This window comes from Schistosoma mansoni, chromosome 2 (genome assembly GCF_000237925.1).
Source record: "Schistosoma mansoni strain Puerto Rico chromosome 2, complete genome".
NCBI classification, from domain to species: Eukaryota; Metazoa; Platyhelminthes; class Trematoda; order Strigeidida; family Schistosomatidae; genus Schistosoma; species Schistosoma mansoni.
In genome coordinates this window covers 21514589-21537600 of record NC_031496.1, presented here as the reverse complement: position 1 = coordinate 21537600, position 23012 = coordinate 21514589, and the positions used below count along the sequence as shown (strand labels likewise).

The 23012-nt window shown below is 35.6% G+C and overlaps 1 non-coding gene across 1 annotated transcript; it reads left to right on the top strand.

Annotated features, from left to right (window-relative positions):
* Positions 1 to 12632: 12632 nt before the first annotated feature.
* Smp_tRNA_00181_Sup_CTA.1.1 lies at positions 12633 to 12704 on the top strand. The gene has a single exon. It is a non-coding gene (tRNA).
* Positions 12705 to 23012: the final 10308 nt, after the last annotated feature.

Sequence of the window (23012 nt, the reverse complement as noted above, 5' to 3'; positions counted from 1 at the left end):
GACACTCATTGTCTTCACTATATCTTGTATTTCCAAAGAATTTGTTGATGGTTATCTAGTGGAATGATTAGTTAACGTCAGTATGTTAGGGTTAAGCGTTAGGTTTTACAAGATGTAGGACTAGAAGTTAGGATCTAGCCTTATTGTAGTGTTGCTGTCGTGTTATTCAGCTTTCTAGTAAACGGGTTTATTCCAAAATTTTCTTGGAAGTTTCTTTGGAAAGGTCTCTGTAATCCCGACTAAACTCCAGCTATTTGCTTTCCATATTACCCGCCTAATCACACTTTACCAGAATTTCCGTATGATACGTTAATTATGATTCTAGTTTAAAGTGTATACCAGTTCTAACCAATCAGTTAAAATTAATAGTGTAGTCAAAAAAATTCGTCATTAAACAGTGTCTTAACTAACCTATTTTTATAATTGGAAGGATAAAATTTCCTTCCATTTAAATATCATTTTTTTGATAAGTAGAGGTAGTATATTTGAATTTGGTATACCAATTAGTGAATTCCAGGATTGTCTAATACGTATTCTAGTGGTCATAAATGAACTTGAACCGAGGTCATAAAGAAAGTAGTGAGCACACTTGAAAGTACTGTTCTTTATTATTTTAATTAGTCGCGGAATAATGTACAAAGTAACAGTCATTATATGAAAACACTATCATAACCTCCTTGTCTTAAGCTGAGGTTTAAATAACAAAATTATTTTTCATCTCTTTATTCCACGGTACAGTTAATATTTGGACAAAATTTAATTGACAGAGGTATTAAGAAACACAATTCATGTGATTACCTACTACTGATTCAGGTTGTTTGTAGACAGTGAGAAACCCTGAAGAAAAATATTTAAATTAATGTGTTTTTATCAAGTGACTGACTGGTATGAATAAATTGTTTCTTACCTGCGAACCATTTATTCCTTATATGTTTACTATGACAATAACCATGAAATGGGGAGAATGTGAAACACGAGTTATTCGATTTGATCAAATCACCTAACATATTTGGTAAAAAGTGATTATAAACAGCTAATTTGTTTATTTATCATTCACTGATTAATACAGCTTGGATTCCATGTTGGAAATCGAGTTATTAAAATAAAATTACAATACTTGGTATTTCTTCAACAAACTGTCATTGATAAGGGTTATAATTTTACATTGTTAATATGTGGGACTGCAAATAATCAGTCACTACTGGTATGTGTGGATCTTCAGTGGACGATAAATATACTGAAGACTGTCTTATTTTCCTTCTTGACCTAATTTACAATATATATTTTTTAGGTTGGCAATCTAAATTTCAGGAATAACTAAGTTAAGAACGAATATAATTGGTACAAAAAGAGCACTTTGTAATAATTTACCTAGACCTTTATTAGCTATAGTAATACAATAATATATAAAGGTTAGGCGTTCGCGCGCAATACCGAATGTTCCGGGGTTCATGTTCCGCTTGTGGGATCGTGAGTGCTCACTGCTGAAAACGAAACATCGGTCCAGTGCTTCCAGGTTTTTAACGTTGATCTAGCTTAGATTGACTCATGAATTCAATTGTTAAACTTACTACAATCTCCACAAATCCCCATTCTGATAATACAGAATAGTATCTTCTCATATAAGGTTAAATTCACAACACAAAATATAAATACATTTAAAAAATATAAATGTTTTAATTCATTCACAATTATTTCAATGTCGATAAAGTCGGTACGAATAATTTTATTTGTGTACTGATTTCTGAATTGATTGATTTAGGTTGACCTGATTACATATATTTGGAACTTTGCCAAAAAAGTGCATTTTTTTTTCATTTATCTGTAATGAAATCAATAAAAGTCAGTAAAGCTGTTTCATAAAAAACAATCGAACAAACAGAAAAACTTTGTGATTTCAGTAAATGTTAGGGAAAAGCAAATGCACAATATATATATAACACTAAATCTATAAACTATATCTCATATATAGATTAACAGTAGAGTTCATAATCCCCATTTCTTTGTATTCCATACCTACCAGTTGGATGTACATAGATCTCAACAATTAATAATAATTTGAATTATTTATCTTACTACTTCATATCATTAAACTTATATTTCATTTAAATATGAACGGATATAACAGATGATAGTAAGTACCAGAATGAATGTAAAGGTTACTTTTACAGCTTGGTTAACATTATTATATTTTTCTAAAGACATTTAGGACAAACAGACCATTATACATCTTGCAGAAGCCTGTTATAAAATAGAGATCATAGTCAAACATAAATTAGTACATCAATTGAGAGATACTTATATTCCTTCTCAAAAGAAAACTGAAATTTAAAAGAAAGAGATAATCTTTTTGTCCTTATGCACAATAATATTGAACAATTGTAGCGAACAAAAGCCTAAACGATGTAGTTTTCCGATGAACAAAACAAAATTGCTTTGTAATTGAGTATCCTCTTAGAATTAAGATTTTAGTAAAAAAAAGTATTTATATTGTTCAATCGATATCCTATAGAAAACAGAACACTGATTAAGTGAAAGTACTTATAAGTAATAGTAGCTGAAATAAAGAGATCACTGTAAGATCCATTTTGAAGGTTTCGTGTGTGAAAATCTCTCTATGCATATATTTGCAACTTGTTCTGAATGGTTTCTTTAGTTGTACGTTTTTGTTAGTCTTTTTGATGCCATTTGAGATTCTAATGTTTCATTTTATAATAGTTTTCTCATTTTTCTCTTTCGCTTTCACTGAGTTTCTGTTTCTTTCTGAACTGTATCTATGTTGTTTTAGTTGATATTTAATCTTGGCGGCAGCCATATTGATTGTTCCCTCTTTGATTGTGTGGCTTGATTTGATTGGGATCGTGAATTTTGGTTGTGAATTGAAGCACTTTCCCAGAATTGGAAACACTTTGTGTTATAAAGCAACAAACTATTATCTTTTGAACGGATTTGCACTTGATCTATCCAGAAAGGATAGAATAATACTTATTTTTTGGTGCGTTCGGTAATTTTCTTATGTTTATTATCAATTTGTCTATTTATTGTAATTTAGATCGATTATTGAGGGAACAATTATTGGTTGAATAACTGAGTGGTAATATTTGTTTAGGTAAATTTTTACATTTGTATTTATGGTAAAATTTAGAACCGTTGTTACCTCAATCACCTTGTTCTGATTTCGATTGGAGTCCACGCGTCTCTACGTAACTAGACAGTTATTCTTCAGCCAAACTTAGTTAGGATCTTACAATCATACTAGTGGAAATGAATTGGGTAGAAATTATACTAACCTAAATTTAACATTGTATAAACTAAAGTAAAAAATAGAAACTAAATAAGGAATAGTTTGTCACATAATATGTTAACAGTCTTTTTCAAAGGTACATTTGTGAATTGCGTGCTTTATCAATGTATATGTAGACTATATTGGGTAATTTAGTCATGAAGGTTCATAATGGTAATCTAGCTTAGATCGACTTATGGATTCAATTATCGAAATTACTACCATATCCACAAACCCCATTCTGATAAAAAATAATTTATTCATGGGATTTTATAAAGACTATATAATCTTTCAAAATTCTGAATACTTAAAATTTAAAGCATAAACTCCATAGTTGTTGGTTTATTTTTCTCACGGTTTTTTTCATTAAAGAAATGAGAGATGTTTTACTTCAGGATTCATTCGTCCGATACACTGAGCCTAAAAAATATTGATATAGACGGTAATGACATAATCAGTTTAAGTGAGACTGACATGTAAAATTGATTGTTTCTAACATAAGACCACACTTTACGAAGGAGTGATTATATGACTTAGTCAGTTATTTCTATCTGTTGGTTACATTATGCTTACTTGTATGAAATCAATACCAAGGTTGGACTTGATAGTTTCAAATAAATTGAGCATTGTACAGAGGATTAATAATAAGTATACTTTCGTTATATTCTAATATGTAGAAAAGTGTTATTTCTGACGTTTCGTGACTTAATGTAAGGCACTTCTTCGGAGTAAATAAATAACCGAATTAAATTAACACAAGGTTAAATAATACAAAGGAACCTATGCAGAATGTTTCTGGTACAATCAAAATCATAATAGGTCTGCATATGTCAATGTCAAATAATTTTTGATCAAGGTGAATTTGTATGGCCTGTTACTGTATTAATTTGTGTCAGAATGTGGGTATGGAAAAGGTATGCATTTGTAATATGAAGTAGTTGGTTGAGATTGTGTCTCCGTATGTGCGTTTGTGTGTAAAAATAATAAAAATAAGGTCAAGTGTGGTTCTCTGGACAAATAGTCCAGGTCGGATGAAGTTCAGGCCTTCTTTCCTATTAAGGACAGAGGCATTTAGTATTTTGTGAAACGCTTCAGCTATTCGTCTCTCTTTGTAGTTGGAAAAGCCTTTCTGAATTATTTTGATATTTTTAATATCGATTCGATGATTATTGAAAATAGCATGTCCTGCCATTGCTGATTTAATTTGTAAATTTTCCAATTCTACAGAATTATTAGGTCTTTTTGTATAACTTAAGTGTTCCTTGGCACGAGCCGAGATCTTACGGGAAGACTCTCCAATATAGAACACATTACAACCGACACAACCTAATCTGTAGACACAATTTTTGAGTTAAGTGGGCGGAATTTTATTTTTATTTCCAACTAAGGCGTCTCTTAAAGTTTTAGTTGTCTTATAGGAAGTTTTTATTTGGTGTATATATATGTATCTATATATGTATCTACGATCTTTTAGTATGTCTAACGTTAATTACATACTATTATTTTAGTATTTAGTGACAGAAATGCGTAGGCGTGAATTGTTTGTTTTGGACAACACACATACTGAACTTCTCTTAATTACACCAATCAATCCGTTTATTGATCAGGCAAATTTAAAATCGGTTTTTGGTTACAAATTAGTAAATACTAAATAATATTTAGAATTCTATGATTCAATAAAGAGAAGTAACCTGAATAGATCAATATATGAATGAAGAGCATTATAACTTTCAGGTTTTCTACCTGTAATTAATTGTGGTTATTTCAATTAAAAAGTTGATCAAGCCAGCACCTATACACCGACACTTCAAGTCTATAAACAATTTATAAACTCACTCAGAGTCTGGAGACAGTAAACAAACAATTATTGCTTTCTGAAACTCCTTACTTAAGTCATAACGATTAAATTTTATGATATCTATAATTTAAAAGTGATTTCAATGAAATGAACAACATATCTGTGCACAAATACGATTGTCGACAGTTTATAAAACAAAACCGTTTCGAGGAATGGCAAATTAAGAGTCCTCTCTAATTTCCCACGATTCTTCAGCTGTTGTCTATTCGTGACGATATATATGCCGGTGGATAGGTGCTGGCTTGATCAATTCTTTAATTGAAATAACCACAGTTAATTACAAGTAGAAAACGTGAAAGTCATAAGGCTCTTCATTCATATATTGATCTATTCAGGTTACTTCTCTTTATTGAATCATAGAATTCTAAATATTATTTAGTATTTACTAATTTGTAACCAAAAACCGATTTTAAATTTGCCTGATCAATAAACGGATTGATTGGTGTAATTAAGAGAAGTTCAGTATGTGTGTTGTCCAAAACAAACAATTCACGCCTACGCATTTCTGTCACTAAATACTAAAATAATAGTATGTAATTAACGTTAGACATACTAAAAGATCGTAGATACATTTCTAAATAATACCATTTATAAAACATCCTGATTCTGTTAACTTGTTACCTGTCCTAAAAACAGCTAAATCTATCATGACGCATTGATCGTTTTTCGTCATGATCATCATGTATTATGTGCTACAATTTTCTTTTATTTACATTACTAAAGTCCCGCACAATATCGTGGTTTGATTGGAGTTAGACATTAACACCATTGGATACCAGCTCAGTGGTCTAAAGGTTAAGTGTTTGCGCGCGAGACCTAAGGTTCTGGGTTAATGTCCCACGTATATGATCGTGGGTGGGCACCACTGAGGGGTCTCATACTGGGCCGAAATGTCTGTCCAGTGTTTCCATGTTCTCAATAGTGGTCTAACATTGATCAGTTCAAGATCTCAATTAAAATAAACTAGCTGTGTAAACATCTCATTTACGAATAAGATAGAATGCATTGTACTTTAGCCTTTGTATTTCTGAATTTTAAACAATATTCATATTGATTACATCACGTTTATTTTTTTGTCATAATGTGATAATTAAGAGTACAAACTAGGAATCTCTGGAATAACTCAATTCAACTAAGAACTATTAGATGGACACAAACGAAAGTATTGTATTTGGGATTCAAAATTAGGCAGTCATCGAGTACAATGGAATCGTTAGTTCATACAAACATCACACATGAGCATCAAAACATTGAGTGCGTCTGTTTTATTTCGAAATAAAAAGTAAAGCTCAACTGATCCATGGATCACCTAGAAATTTCAGACGAACGATTTCAAAATTCTTGACCACATATTGCATCACCTGGAATATGGCGGTTCACATGTAATTATGATTACTACTACAAAATGAATCTGATTTTTTTGTGACTTATCATAAGCAGTAGACAATTCGGAACTATGTTTGATAAGATAATCCACATAAAATTACAGTTATTTGCTGATCATAGCAGAGTCGGGATACAGTAGTAATCCAGGGGACCCTTAGAAGTTGTGGGCTAAAGTTTATGCCAAATTATCTATGACGAATCAGAAAGTTTCAGAGTCAGAAGTTAAGAGGAGTCTACTGCAAAACATGAATAATAAGAACAACTAAAATATACATTTAGGCTATTTAAACGTGGATAATTCCAGACATTCAGCCGACTAACTAATCTGAACTTCTTCAAGGAAATAATCAAAATTGTAAAAGAATATGTAAAGTATAAAAATCATGCTGTAAAAATCTATTCAATAATTTTCAAATGTTTATTTCTTGTATCAGTCAGTCAGTTACAAAGTACGACCAGGCACATATGTGCATCAGTCCAAATTGCCATACCTCATTAGCACAACAAGATCAACACCGAATTCATAGTAGTTAATTTAATGGTGGTAATATATAAAAGAAAGGTTGTATATAGAGATATACTACAGGAAGAAAGACAGATATGAAGCAATTCTAATCTCAAGGTTTAAGGGAAGATAAAGAGTGTATACACCTAAACCATTGTGATCGATTCTGAGCCACGTCACCAAGTCTCCAACCACTGATTACGATAGTCTCATGAACCTCAACCAAGCAGCCTGCAGCTACCAACGTGAGTCAGACCATAAGTCAGTGACTCAAGGACTGACGCCACGTCTTGGTTTGGACGCCCCTAACTCTCAACCGTCCCCAATACTAGTCAGTATTGCGCGTCCTGGTAATCGGTGTTCAGGCATACGTAACACGTGGACCAACCATCTCAGTCGATCAAGATTCACAACTTCATCAACTAATTTAATATCATTCCCCAATACCTCACTTTTACTTGCCCCGTGATTCCACCAGTTGCAAGCAATATTTACAAGGCATCTGTGGTCAAATACTAGTGACATACGAGTATCTCCTATTCTTAAATATCATGTTTCACAGCTGTAAAGTAGAACAGAACGAACTGCTGAGCAGTATACTCGTCCCTTAATTGATAGACGGATATCTCGCCTTTGCCATAGGTGACGTAAGTTGGCAAAAGACAAACGAGCTTTTTGAATCCGTGCACAGATTTCGTCAGACACCAACCCATTAGGGCTGATCAGACTTCCAAGATAAGTGAAGTTGTCGACACGTTCGACTACTTCGCTCCCTATCCTTAGTTCAGGTGTTGACATAGGCCAGTCCTGGAGCAACAACTTACATTTGGTGGGGGAGAAACGCATCCCAAACATCCTTACATTGTTACTCAGTGCTACCAAAAGACTGCATTTAGTCAGCTTCTTCACCAAACAGGACTACGTCATCTGCGTATCCTGAGTCGATAAGTGGACCTCCTGTTAGATCAAATCCTGAAAATTCAGTCGACGAGAACGTTATTTCCAGTAGTAGGTTAATGATGAGGTTAAACAAAAATGGAGATAATGGACAGCCTTGCCGTACACCACTTGAGGTTGTAAACTCATATGACAGTTCTCCATAAGCTCTGATATATGTTATATCCCCTGGTGAATTATGAATGGTAAATCTGAGGTCTATTATGGACAAATGTAATATGCCTATTTCCTATTGTATAGTTGTTAAATAACTGACCTAATCGTATTCGTGTTCCTCTTATCATAACCTTTATTTTGACCTTTGAACTATTATTATTGATTACTTTCCCCCTATCCACAGCCACATTGGCCAATTATTGTACAAATGTTATCTTTCTATTTTTTGGTATATTTTGGTCTGTTTGGTTAGTATATAAACCCAGTATGCTTGTGAATAATGATTCATATTGCCGAGGCTGTTATTTGTGTTCTGGACTTAACGGGCTGGGCTAGGCAGATAGGAAGGACCGAATAGCACCCAAGACTGCTCGTACGTATTTCCTGTATCATCGGACGCATATATATATATATATATATATATATATATATATATAGAGAGAGAGAGAGAGAGAGAGAGGGCAAATTCATACGTTATAACAATATAACTGATAGTGTTCGAGTAAAGAGCCATCACAAGTTTATGTACTTCTGAGGCACACCTTTCAATGACAGACACTGCCACAGAACCTCTCGGTCTACAGAGTCAAATGCTGCTTCTCAGTCAGGAAAAACTATCATTGTTTGACACTGAAAAGCATGCATGTGTTCTAAAACCTGACGAATAGTGAATATGTGGTCAATACAGCCACGACCAGGTCTGAAGACAGCCTGATTTTCTCGTGTTTGCAGTTCATAAGTTCACCCGATAATTATTGAGGCTAGTATTTTAGATACTATATTAGTCAAACTAATCCCTCTATGGTTATTACAGGATGATTTTGATCCCTTCTTATATATTTGGGACAATCAGTGACTGCGACCAGTCAGATTGGATTACGCCCAACTCCCCCATTTTAGTTAAAATATTAGTCAACCTAATCGCTTAAATTAAACCACCATATTTAAAGACATCTGGAACTTACTTTTGGTTTTCTCGTCCCTCAGTTCAATTCTAATGGGTCTTTTTGTATGGTGAGATTATGAGGTATTTGATGTGAAAACCATTCTCAATGTGAAAGTGTTTGCAAGTATATGTTCTTCTGTATGCTTTCATTGCTAAAAGTCAGTGAGAAAAATGATCTCTCTGGGTATGACCAAGGACAAGTTAATCGTTTCTATTTATGATGGAAACAATAATGCATATGAGTAAAATAAGCTTGTCAAAGTAGACGTACATTCAGATCAGTATCATAGTTGTGTTGTTAAGTTTAACATAATCTAAGTCTAAACGTAATTACCAAGTAAATGTTTATACTGGAATCAAGCTACGATTTGAAAAGTTGCGATTGATGTTAAGGTTAATGTTTTATTTGTTGATAAACAGTTACCGTATCCTAGATGACTATATTTTGTCATTTCCATTCGTGTTATTCTGGATCGCTCGTACATACAACGTTCCAACCGTTATTATTACTTAATTAGCGTCCAAATCTTTCAGGAGTATTTTCATTCCAAGGTTAATTCTTGCATCGTCTTTCTAATGAGTGTAATGGTATTGCTTATTTACTCTCAAGCTTTTTGACGTCCTAAGAGGATTTAGGAACGTATTTTAAACAGTTTGTGTCTCTTTAAGTTTGGGTTCATTAGGCCAAAAATAAGCTTTTCAATTATCTTTAATCAGCACTCTTTCTATTTCTTCCGATATTTCTTCACTGTATGGTATGACTACGTTGTTTTTTCATCCTCTTAGTAAACACTCTGATTTAATTTTCCTTTCTTTTTTAATAATTTTTATAACAGGATTCTACTGTAATTATTTGTCCTAAGTTTAGATAAGATAGAATTCATTTAATCTGTTGCTATTTTTCCCCGTAATAAGACAATAACTTCTGACCGTCAGATTTCTAGCAACCGTGACGTTCACTGAAAGAAAGCACCCCAACTTGTAACCTAGGTATCTTTCAGAATGAATTGATTTCTCAAATATGCAAAGTTTCACACTATTGGTATATCTTCATTCAATCAAATAATCGGGAATCGCCAGTCTTCTATCCTGAGACTCGATTTCTTTGGTCAACTTAATGCTAACCGGTATAGCCCTAACACGTCTAAACATTCCCTCTGACCGATTTTACCTGATAACAACAAAAATGCCATCCACATATTGCAGTTAAATTCTAGGCATGGATGAATACATTTGTTACAATCGGTGAAACTGATGTAGACAGTCACTCCTTCTTTCTGCCTGTATATATTTACCTGAAGAAGAGAGAACTAGCGTGTCAAGAGAAACATTTGTTTTGTTTAAATTTCAATTGCTGAGATTATTTCAAATGTAATTTTCACATACACTGTCTTCTGTATATTGGGCACTTAATTTTTGGTCAAACAAAGACTTAGTTCGAACTAAAGATGCAATAATTCTCATAGATCGAATTTCCGACCACATAACATTATGTATAGATCCAACTTTTCTTAAGAAATCTTTTGAGTTCATCAATGCCAAATGGCATAGAATTTTATAGAAAGCTTTAATACATTTTTCAAACCAATGGGCGACAATGAATCATACAGCTTGTTGATTAAATTGTCTTCGTGAAGGGAAAAACATAAAAAGCAGTCAATTTGTACGACATATTAAAGAAACCAAGCTTATAAATAAATACATTAATTTTCATCTACGTAAAGACTGTAGATTTCGACATTAATAGCGAAAGATTTTGTAAGTCTAAAATTGACGTTAAAAGGATTCTTCATATAAAAAGTATTTCAATGAAGACTATGTTTTTCAGCTATTGAGATTTTTGATGGTTGTGTATATAATCTTGTTTTTTAAAGGATAATCATGCATACGATTATTTTACATCTTCTTGATGAAGCAGATAGAATCAGAGAGGGAATTTCATCATTATTATGTTCCACTGAGAAAACTGTTTTTATAATTCATTATTTGTAATGATTACTCATTATTAACTTAGTCAAAGATTTTAAGCCTACACTTCTCGTACTGCTATCTTTCTAAGTTTTTACATTTATCTTGATTATAGAAACGTGTAAATAGAGAAAGTATGTTATTTATTACATTGAAAGTTGATTAGCAAGAAATATTGTGATGTTTGAATGAACCAATTACTTCTTTGTATTGATGACTGTTGTGATTTTGAATTCCAAATACAATACATTCGTTTGTGTTCATCTAATACTTCTTGATTAAATTGCGTTATTCCTGGGATTACTAGTCTATACTACAATTCAAATACTTCTGATTATCATAAATATCCAACTCATAATTTGTGTATTAATATATGTCTAATTTTAATAACGATTAGTAAAACCATAATCTAGAATCACTATGGTAATTCATTTTCGGAAATTTTATCCCTATGAATAACTGAAAAAGTTTCATTAATATATACTGTTGCATGTTTTTCTGCATAGATCTATTGGTATATTAGTTTTCTTTAAAAATACACAGTGTTTGTTAACTAGTCTTGTATTCCTGCCAACTTTTTTGTTTTCTGGTCGGTATGATATAACCTTATAAGTGTTGTACACAACCGTTTATTTACATATGATCAACAGCCAACGGAGTTGCTTTAAGTGTGTAAATAACTGGACATCATCCAGACAATTTTTAAACTACAATATCAAGAGAGAATAGAGTATGAAAGATTTCGGATATTTTAATAGTACAGGTAATAGACGTACACATACTAGATATTGTTATCATTATTGTGACCTTATCATTATAAACTATTGAAAAATACATACCACTAACATTAAAAGTATTGTCACACGAACTCCTTAAAAAATTGATTTCATTTGATTCACTGTACGTTTGTGTTTTACATGTCAATATAAATAGGTAACACCGTTGGATACCGGCTCAGTGGTCTATCGGTTAAGGGCTCTGGCTCGAGACTGGTAGGTCCTGGGTTCGAATTTCGCGAGTGCGGGATCGTGGATGCGCACTGCTGAGGAGTCCCATAATAGGACGAAACGGCCGTCCAGTGCTCCCAGGTTTTCCATGGTGGTCTAGCTTCAATTGACTCATGATCTCAACTCTATAAATAGGTAATACCAAACTTTATTTCACGTGAGTAACCATCGTGATCTTTTTAATAAAATGTTCACGGAATTAGTTTCTTAAAAGTGAGCGATTCAATTAATTACCAACTTAAAAGTAAAAAAAATGCGTGATTATTGATCATGTGTACACATATTAATTGTGTTAGTCATGTTACTAAAAATATAAAAGTACAAATGATTTAATATTTGTATGATTAGACAAAATGAACAAAAAGCTATTCCATAATATTTTCAATATTCATAGTTAAGCTGCATTTAGTGAACAAACACAAACCATATCGACTTAACGAGTTTTAACTTATGTTTAATCAGAGTATAATGTATTTAAGTAATCATTTAATGAGTGATTTGTCTAAACTACCTATTAATGACAGTAAATTACAGACACAGTGACAATATCAAATCCAGTATTTACAGCCCGGCTAGCTCAGTCGGTAGATCATGAGACTCTAAAACTCAGGGTCGTGGGTTCGAGCCCCACGTCGGGCGTCGTTCGGTGAGGCAGTGCACCGTGTCTGCTAAATGCTGACTATCAGAGGCGAATTGATTACAGTTTTCAAATTGTTTAGTGATAAATTTGCACCTGATATGCCCTCATTTTTCTTGTCTTCCAAAATAGAAAATTTACGAGGACACTCCAAAAAAATTCACAAGCCCATAACGAATTACTTGTCAGATGACTACCGACTTTCACATCGAATCATCAACGAGTGGAATTCATTACCTCAGCACGTGGTTGAGGCTCCATCCGTCTACTTTTTCAAAAGAAATTTGGATCAACTGAGAGACCATAATTGCCAGGATTAACACGGGCCATCAAGCCTCCTGTCCTTTCCAAACTGAAACTGAACTGAAACTGAATTAAATGAATCATAAATGTATATGTATTTGATTTTAGATAATTGTCTTTTTTCCTGAATTGTGATGAATAGTAGGGTTTTAAGAGATCCAGATTTTTACTGTAGAATGTGTAATCCTTTTGTACAAAGTCCTTATGTTTTCTAGAATATCAGCACTCACTAGAATTGTCAAACCTGACTGTTATGCTGTGGAATGGATCTATAAAATTCGGTTATTAATAAAAGGTAGATGAGATGACATTAATTACGACTTAGTAACTAATCAGTGTTCTGTAAGTCAGTTGCAGCCTGATTAATTGAATAGTAACTTTACAACAACAGAAAAAATTAGGTGATACCATTTCAGAACCCTAAGGAAGTACCAATTAGTTCAAGTTTACAAAAACACCAGGCTGATGTGCTCATATTAAGGCAAAATCTAGGACTAAAGCTGCCTATCGATTACTCCAACCATCTTACATTACAATCATTAATATGCCTCGCAGAAGTTCCAATCCATTTGGAGTTACTGCATATCTTTCATGATAGCATGGTGACCTACTTTTATGATGAGAACGTGATTAGTATCATGGAAACAATTATCATTATAACCAATTGTACCAGTGATTGTTTTACTGTACCTGTTTGTTTAAGTGTACAAAAACACACTTTCTTCCGTTACTGTGACCTTGCACGAACTCGCATACGCTCGGTAGTTCCGCTTGTAAACGTTAGCACGTCCCGGTATTATTTTGATACCACGAGACCGCCAACACATATATCTTATTACACCCATCAACAGCCATCTGGTTTTTGGCCTACGGAGGGATTCAGTGTCATACCTGGCACGTAGTGGTGATCATAGTCACCTGCGACCCGACTAGGACTGAAAATAGAAACCATCTGGCTTAGTAATTTTATTGGAGGTCAAACGAAGACTGTTCACTTTTTACCAATTTAAGAAGGGGTGAAAGTTTTGTCCAAAACTTTATGAAAAGGAAATGACCTCATCTGTTATAGTTCGGTAAAATGCCAGATTGGGGTTTTTATATCCTGTGAATACAACTGGTTTCCTGCCAGTGATAGCAGAATAAAAGGATTTGCAAAGCCGAATGTTGGAAAGAAGACAAGGCTACAGATGTAGATTTGTCTTCGTATCTCACAGCGTGGTTAGGTGAACCTTGCGGAACCACATTCGACATTGTGGTGTATCTGAGAAGATTGTCAACGACATCCGAAGTTCATACGACGGACTACACCGCAATGCGGTGCATGGAGGACAACTCCTAGATACATCCGAAGTGAAGACTGGTGTCACACAAGAATGCCTACTCCCACCCTTTCTCTTTCTTCTTGTGGTCGACTGGATTGTGAAGACCTCCATATCTGAGAAGAAGTACGGGACAAAATGGGTAGCTTCAATGCAGCTGTGTAACACGTAGAATCAGCGGTCAGAAAAGGCAGGACAGATCTAAAAGCACAGCACACAATGTTAATCGAGAACTTCACACCAAGAGAGAACGCGGAGTGGAAATCACGAGCCTCTTTATTTTCAAAATCAAAATGCGCAGGGCGAGAGAGTACAGAGGGAAAAGGTCAGTGCACAAAGTAGTCTTATGAGTCATCCTGTAAGCTCAGTGTACGTAGAACTTGCTCTTCTTCCTCCGAAGAGTTTGTGCTTTGGTCGCCCTGCAATAGAAAGAAAATAGAATCAGTTAGTAGCATCACACATGGCAATTTCAACTCCATTACAGCTGGACAACTGTAACTTCGCGGACGAGTTGAATGTTTTACCCCATACACGGCAACAAATATAGGAGGAGACAGCTAGTGCAGCAGCAGGTCTAAACACACACAAGGGTAAAAGTAAAATTCCGAAATACAACACAGAAAGCATCAACCCAATGTCACTTGACGGGGAAGCTCTTGAATATGTGGGAGCCTCTACATACCTGACTAGTATCACTGATAAACAATGAGGCTTTGATGTCAGTGCGAAAGAACAAGTTGAAAGAGCAAGGGCAGCATCCCTACATAAGATACTACAGATCAGCCAACCAGAGACTACAATTAATAATCGACTACAGCAGACAACAGACGTGCTTGTAACTGAGAAGGAAAGCGGACAAATTTACTGGATGTGGATAGGCCGCACATCGCGGAAACCATCAAACTGCATCGCAAAGCCCTAACTTGGAATTCGGAATGGAAAATGAGGAGAAAAAGACCAAAGAACACACTGCGCCATGAATTGGAAGCAGACATCAAAATAATGAATAGTAGTCAGCTGTTTATAGGTACCTTTACTTTTCAATGATAGTTGCAGTGGTTCTTCGTGATGTTCATGTTGAAGATTTTGACTTTGATGTTGTCTGACAGTTGTCACGACTTCTATATTTTATTCAGTGGTGGGGATGTTGCCCTTGCTCTATTGCAGGGCGACCAAAGCACAAACTCTTCGGAGGAAGAAGAGCAAGTTCTACGTACACTGAGCTTACAGGATGACTCATAAGACTACTTTGTGCACTGACCTTTTCCCTCTGTACTCTCTCGCCCTGCGCATTTTGATTTTGAAAATAAAGAGGCTCGTGATTTCCACTCCGCGTTCTCTCTTGGTGTGAAGTTCTCGATTAACATTGTGTGCTGTGCTTTTAGATCTGTCCTGCCTTTTCTGACCGCTGATTCTACGTGTTACACAGCTGCATTGAAGCTACCCATTTTGTCCCGTACTTCTTCTCAGATATGGAGGTCTTCACAATCCAGTCGACCACAAGAAGAAAGAGAAAGGGTGGGAGTAGGCATTCTTGTGTGACACCAGTCTTCACTTCGGATGTATCTAGGAGTTGTCCTCCATGCACCGCATTGCGGTGTAGTCCGTCGTATGAACTTCGGATGTCGTTGACAATCTTCTCAGATATACCACAAAAAACTATGCAACAGCACTAGTGAAGACGTGCTGAAACTCAGCATGATCATAAAAAACTTTGTCTTCTCTTAAATCCTGAGATTTTATCTGTTTATTTTTGTAATACAAGCGTTGGTACAAAAAGACATCAAATATATTCGTCACACCTCATCATTCGATTTGTGTGAGTACTGGAGTACTGCGCGGCGCCTAAATCGAAGCATTTGGTTTCCTTAAGTTTCGAAATAACTACGATAATAATGCCTTCCGAGAGAACATTGCACTGGTAACACTGAAGCGCATTTTTGGCCAGTTTGTCGGAAGAACTTTCCACATAGTCTTCAAAAGTTTTATTCGTTCCCATATAGAGTGCGGAAACATAGTTTTTCCTCCTTCACTCCAAAAAGATAAGGACACTCTGGAGCGTATCCAACGGCGAGCCACGAAATCAGTTCGGGGACTCAAATTGAAACCTTATAAAGAGCGCCTCTAATCACCTAACCTTTACCCGTTAGAGTACAGGTGTCTTAGAAGTGACCTAATGGCTTACAGTATCCTTAAAACTTCTGGACATTCCCTTAAACATCTACTTAAGCGGTGAGACTATTATTTATGCCCTCATTTTTCTTGTCTTCCAAAACAGAAAATTTACGAGGACACTCCAAACAAGTTCACAAGCCCAAAACGAATTACTTGTCAGCTGACTACCGACCATAGCTAAATCCCACACGGCTTACGAACGACAGTTGGCATACGATAGCCGTACCTGTCCGAAGCGACTGTTTTCGTACGTTAAAAGGCGGACGAAACGTAGTGATGGTATCCCCCCGTTACTGTTAAGCGAAAATTCAGATTTATTGGCTGAATCTGATCTAGCAAAAGCGGAGACATTTGCTAACTATTTCAGTGAAGTCTACTCTACATTTAGTTTTACAACGACTTGTCCCGTTGACAACGAGATACCAGCCTTTGGACCTTTACACGTGACAGAGGATATTGTTCTTTGATAACTAACCTCAAACCTTGTAAGATACCGGGCCCCGATGAGTTACACCCACGTTTGCTGTCATCGCTTGCGGACATTATCTCAAGACCGCTCACGATGCTCTTCAACATGTCCCTTTCACAGGCTCAACTACCTAGAGACTGGAAAGACGCCATAGTTAGTCCTATATTTAAGGATGGTCAGAGACGGATCGTATCTAACTACCAGCCTGTTAGCCTGACCAGCATAGTAGTTAAGTTACTTGAAAAATTAATTCGGGCTAAGCTACTGAGTCACATAGATTCGTACAATCTGTTAACTCCCGAGCAACATAGGTTTCGTAACAAGCATTCATGCTTGACTAACTTACTCATTGCGAGAGAGGATTGGACAGCTGCCCTAGACAACGGCCTGTCTGTCGACGTGACAGTCATAGATTTCAGCAAAGCGTTTGACAAGGTTTCACACTTAGGTCTTATGCAAAAGCTCTCGAGCTTTGGAATAACAGGTGCTATACAGGAATGGATAAGATGCTTCTTATGTGACCGCAGACAGAGAGTAAGGGTCAGTGGAACGCTATCCGAATGGAAACCGGTCAAAAGTGGTGTACCCCAAGGCACCATCTTAGGTTCTTTACTTTTCCTTCTGTATATTAATGAACTACCTTTATTACTTAAGTCGTCGACGTTATTGTTTGCGGATGATGTTAAAATCTGGAGAACAATAAGAAATGAGACTGATCGTTGTTATCTGCAAGCAAATTTAGACGAATTAGTTAGGTGGGCTCATGATTGGGGCCTGGAAGTTAATTCCAAAAAGAGCGTGTTCATGCACATCGGGCACGATATTAGTTACCACTATACCATTAATGGTACATCTCTGCCACGCGTCCTAGAGCACAAAGACTTAGGAGTAATTATAAGTCACGACTTGAAAACCACTACGCACTGCAATGCGGTTGCTTCCAAAGGCTATCGTGCGCTTTGGTCGCTTCGCAGAGCATTTAAATGCTTCGACGAGGATATGTTTCGAATTTTATATCCCACCTATGTAAGGCCACACTTAGAATACTGTATCCAAGCAGCTAGCCCATGTCTGATAAAGGATACTAAATCGCTTGAGCGTTTCCAGAGTGTGGGAAGAAAATTAGTAAAGGGTCCTTCTAAACTCCCTTACGATGAGCGTTTAAAACGTCTAAATCTTTTCCCCTTATCTTATCGTAGGACGCGAGGTGACCTTATACTGGCATTTCGTATCTTTAATTGTGATCTGGGTGTTAATATGTCTTATCTTTTTGCTCCCTCCAGCACTAATAATCTCCGAGGTCGTAGCAAGAAGGTTCTGAAACCGCGATCTAATAAACTAAAGGTGGGGTCCCGTTTTTCTCATCGAGTGGTCAATGACTGGAACGCTTTACCAGAACAAGTGGTATCAGCACTATCAGTGAACATTTTCAAGAAGAAGCTGGACCTTCACTGGAAGGAAATCTGTCAGGATTAACACAGGTTCATCAACCTACTATCCTTATTACTGAAGACTGAAAACTTTCCCATTGAATCATCAACGAGTGGAATTCATTACCTCAGCACGTGGTTGAGGCTCCATCCGTCTACTTTTTCAAAAGAAAGTTGGATCGGCTGAGAGACCATCATTGCCAGGACTAACACAGGCCATCAAGCCTCCTGTCCTTTCCAAACTGAAACTTAGTCAGTTTGAGGGATTTCAAGGTCATGGCGCTAATTCCACTACCTGGTGCTGTAACGTCTGTTACTTTTTGAGGACTATATTGGTGGCTAACTCCTGTGGCCTGCGCCACCGTCATCCTGCAAAGAACCGGGTACTAGCCCTTCGACAAAACGGGATCTTATCAATTCCTCTTGTCCTGTGGCATCTAGACGAGGGAATGCCTGGACGGCCATTTGTTGCAGGGAGTTGAAATATTCTATCGGTCTCTCGCTTGCTTTTTGATGACGTGACAAAAATTGGATGGTCGCCTGCTGAGAATTCACGGATTAAATCCCTCCACGCGTGCTTTTGTTTATTACATCTTGGAATACACATTGATGATGAGGGCTGTGAATGACAAACTACTGACTGCTGAAACACTGGATGTTGGATGTTTTTAATGAGTCACTTTTGTAACATATGCCTTTCTGTTGTCTGCCATGTTGCGACCGTTCACGACATACGTTTTAAATTTTTTCGAATGTCAAACGACGATAATGAAACTTGTAAGCTAATGCGAAGACGTCACTGTGATTGGGATTTTGACGTTTATGTTTATTATGTTAACTATTATTGATAATGAAAATAAATTTTAAATGCTACGTCTGTCACTATTCTCATTGATGTGAATTGGCAAAATGTTTACCTCGTCTGAGACATTTAGACGAAGTGTCTGATAATTTCCTTTTCGTGTGCCAAAAAGATGACTTTTAGTTGCAATTTCGTCTGAATAAACACCGGATTTTCTTAATCAATGTCGTCCACATTGGCTCAGATTTTGCCTTTATTCTCCGTTTTGTTGTTTGCTTAAAATTGATTTGTAATTTATAAGTACTGTAGTGTTCTAAAATGTTTATTACCAAAATTGTTTTAAATTAATACTTACAATGCTATTCCAAAGAGCCGATGCTGGCATTCAACCAACGGAAAGCAATAGTCAGTAGTTCAAACGTACTTCCTTTTAAAATAATGCTAGCTCTCTTTATTTGATGCTGCGAAAGTCCCCTTCATTAACGATATCGTAAACTGTAACAAGATCGTTTTTGTTAATAATCTACATGTTATTACACGCTGTAAATAAGTGACATAAAATGTAGTCGTCTTATACTATTGTTGAAGCCGAACTCGGAAATACTTCCTTTCGTCTCCGTCCCCATCAAAGTAACTTTTGTTGTATATTCCAGTTTTACTATCTAGGATAAAATCGATATTTTCGGCTGGTTATACACCGACCTAGTTTTCATTCCTGTCTAAAAAGTAAACAAACTGTAAACTAAATCAGTTTACTTATAAATTTATGTTGAGTATCTACTTGGTGAAGGAAGATTTGTACCTCTTCCGATTCCTCTGCTGTTAACAAAGGGGAACTGTAAGCTAGCTTATCCCTCACCAGATTATTTTTTACTGATGATCTATTATAGATGTTTTTAATAACATCTGTATCATATTGGCTGACGATTGGGCAACGTTGACTGACAGTTTCGTCATGTTTACATTTATCCTTGACAATCTATAAGACTGAGGCTTTTCAAACTAAACTTGGTCATCCCAAATTGAACCATTACCAGGCGTTAGAGCACTGACAAATAGCGATGACTCTTCTTTAATCGAAACTATTTATACAACTTTGTAGAGATAAGACTTAACATTTGGAGAGGTTAAAGTTTCCAACAGCCTAACTTTGGGATGTTCTTCCTGGATGTTCCCAGCTTGCATTTCTGGGACATCCAAATCGATAAAATCATGCAGGTGATTCGGTGTTTGCTTCACCTTGTCGATGCAAAAAATGAACATTAATAACTCGCTCAGCGTTTAGGTTTGTCTTTGTGCAACGGAACGGTGCTTTCATCATAATTTATTTTATCCAACTACACTGGTCAATAACAACGGAGTCTGATACACAACCAGGATCGTCTGTAGGGGAACGATTAATATATTTGTAACTGATCGAAAGAGTGCAAAACTACACATTTGACAGTGGGTCAACTGTCGTTCTAGTCCACGTGGTTTCTGAAAGCGATGTTTATTGAACTATCCGGATACATGTATGATTTTTTATTAACGAGCCACCTGGTGGTTACAAGAAGAATCTTTCATAACAGGGGCAATTATAATTGCCAACCTTCAAGTGTAGACTGAAGATTTCTAAATTAGACGCTAGTATACTAATGAAAAATGTGTAAAAATGCATATTTAACGTACGGAAACTTATGCTGCAGGGGAAGTATGACTAACGATGTTGACAGCCATACACTCATGAAACCTCACTAATGGTTACCCAGATATGCTTATAGCTAACTACCGAGGACTTAAACATACCTATATCGCTGAACGTTGTCAGATGCGTTATCATTGTTATGTATGTGATATTTTGTCTTCATTATAGTGTTGATGTAGTGTAAATTAAAATATAAAAAGATGGGGTTTGTTTGTTATTTAAGAGAATGTAATTCATTCCGTACGTTTGAAGTGTTTTCATGCATGCGCTTGTTTACTGTCTGTTATTTGAATTGACTCCTGTTGAAATAACATTGAGCCCAGACTCTAAGTCATGGGCTCTATATGACCTTATCATATAAAACTCGCAAACCGATCAAACGGCAAAGTGTTCCTCAAGTTCATCGGTCAAGGTCATAGTTTGAAAAAAGCATTGACAAGTGGGACGTAGATTGAAATAACCAATTATAGCATAGATCGATAAGTAGGAATAAAAAGGTAACACTGAAATGGTTATGACCTCAGCGATGAAGAATTAGTAAATTTACATATATATTGGGTTAACAGGTTTCCTGTTAGGTTAGATTCTATTATTTTAAAGATACTACTCCTCACTCCTGCACCTACGTACATTACTCGAGTCAATTAACAGATTTATTCAACGGGTTCTTGATTTGTTCGATAAACTCTCCCTTAAAGTGCAACCTTGATTCATTTCGTTTCACTTCTTGAGTTTAGGCAATAACTTTGAACATATAACGCATGATTACCCTTTTCATTCAATGAGTATTGTGTCTCCCTACTATTGATGTAATTGTAACTCTTTTTAGGAATCAGTGCATCACTGTGAATCTATATTAAGTTACTTTATATTAAACAGTGGGGTTTTAGATTCCATACTTTTTAAACACCCAAAGTTCTAAGTTATTTACAGGGTTTAAATGTGTAAGTTGTCGAATAGGTTGGTCTGAAATGACAAGGGAAACATCTTTCTACTCAGTTTGTTTGGTAAGGGTGACAAATTCAAAAGTTTGGCACCGTTAAAAAACTTTCTAAAATTAAGATCGTATAGGTCAGTTAGCCACTATGCAGACTAATGGACTAAGGTTTGAAGAATACGAAATATATATATATATATATATATATATATATATTCTTCTAGAGACAAAACCACAACTACAGCAGAGCTGCTACTTACATATATGCAAAATCAGCGTAACTCGGAGGTACTATATTTTGTTACAAAGTCACGACATGTTAGGAAGTGGTCATTTCTTTTGGATGCATACAAAATCCACTAACTGGTAGATTAGCATATTCAGTCAGTCGGTTAACATATTACTGAACAATTAAGAAGTCACACTTTTATTTTGGCTATTTTTCGGGTTCTGAATTCAAACATATTAATCTCTTTGTAAAATCCTTTGGCTGATGACGATTTCTGGTAGTATAAAGTACGTCTAAACTAAAAGATAAATGTAATCAAAGTTAGTATCAAGTCTGATAAACAAACAGTTCATCATGTTATTAGTATAGCGGCTTGTTAATCAATTACTATATTGACCACCAAAGCCTTTGTTGATTTAAGTTCTAAAGCATTTCCACCTTTAAGCATCACGGGGAGAGCATATTTGTTCCGATTTCCAAGATTTTGATACCTGATTTTAATTAATACTGAGAAGACATATCCAAAGCATGGTGTTATTTCATCTTAAGTGAGCAATATATCTAATGTATATGGTGAAATATTGATAAGCTTGCGTATATTTGTTTTTGTGTTGAATTGCTTTTGATAGTAATATAATCATTCATTGACATTTGGGTTGACAGTGTGCTCTTTTAGTTAATTTTTCACTTGTTAAGGCCTTTCTGTTTGTTAAGTTGTATTGTACGAAAGTGACCGTCGGGCGCGAATACTTTCTGAAGCTCTTATTCGTAAACTTTTTGGATCGATTAGATGTAGATATCTGTAAGGAAAAATTGTAAAGCACTTCTGTTAACTTCCCTTTATTATCAAAGTGTAAATTTTTCAAAATTAACCCTGAGTTGTATAATTTGATGACGGTTTATTTGACATTTTTAGAAAATGAAGATCGACGACATAAAATTTGTTCTTTGTTGGACC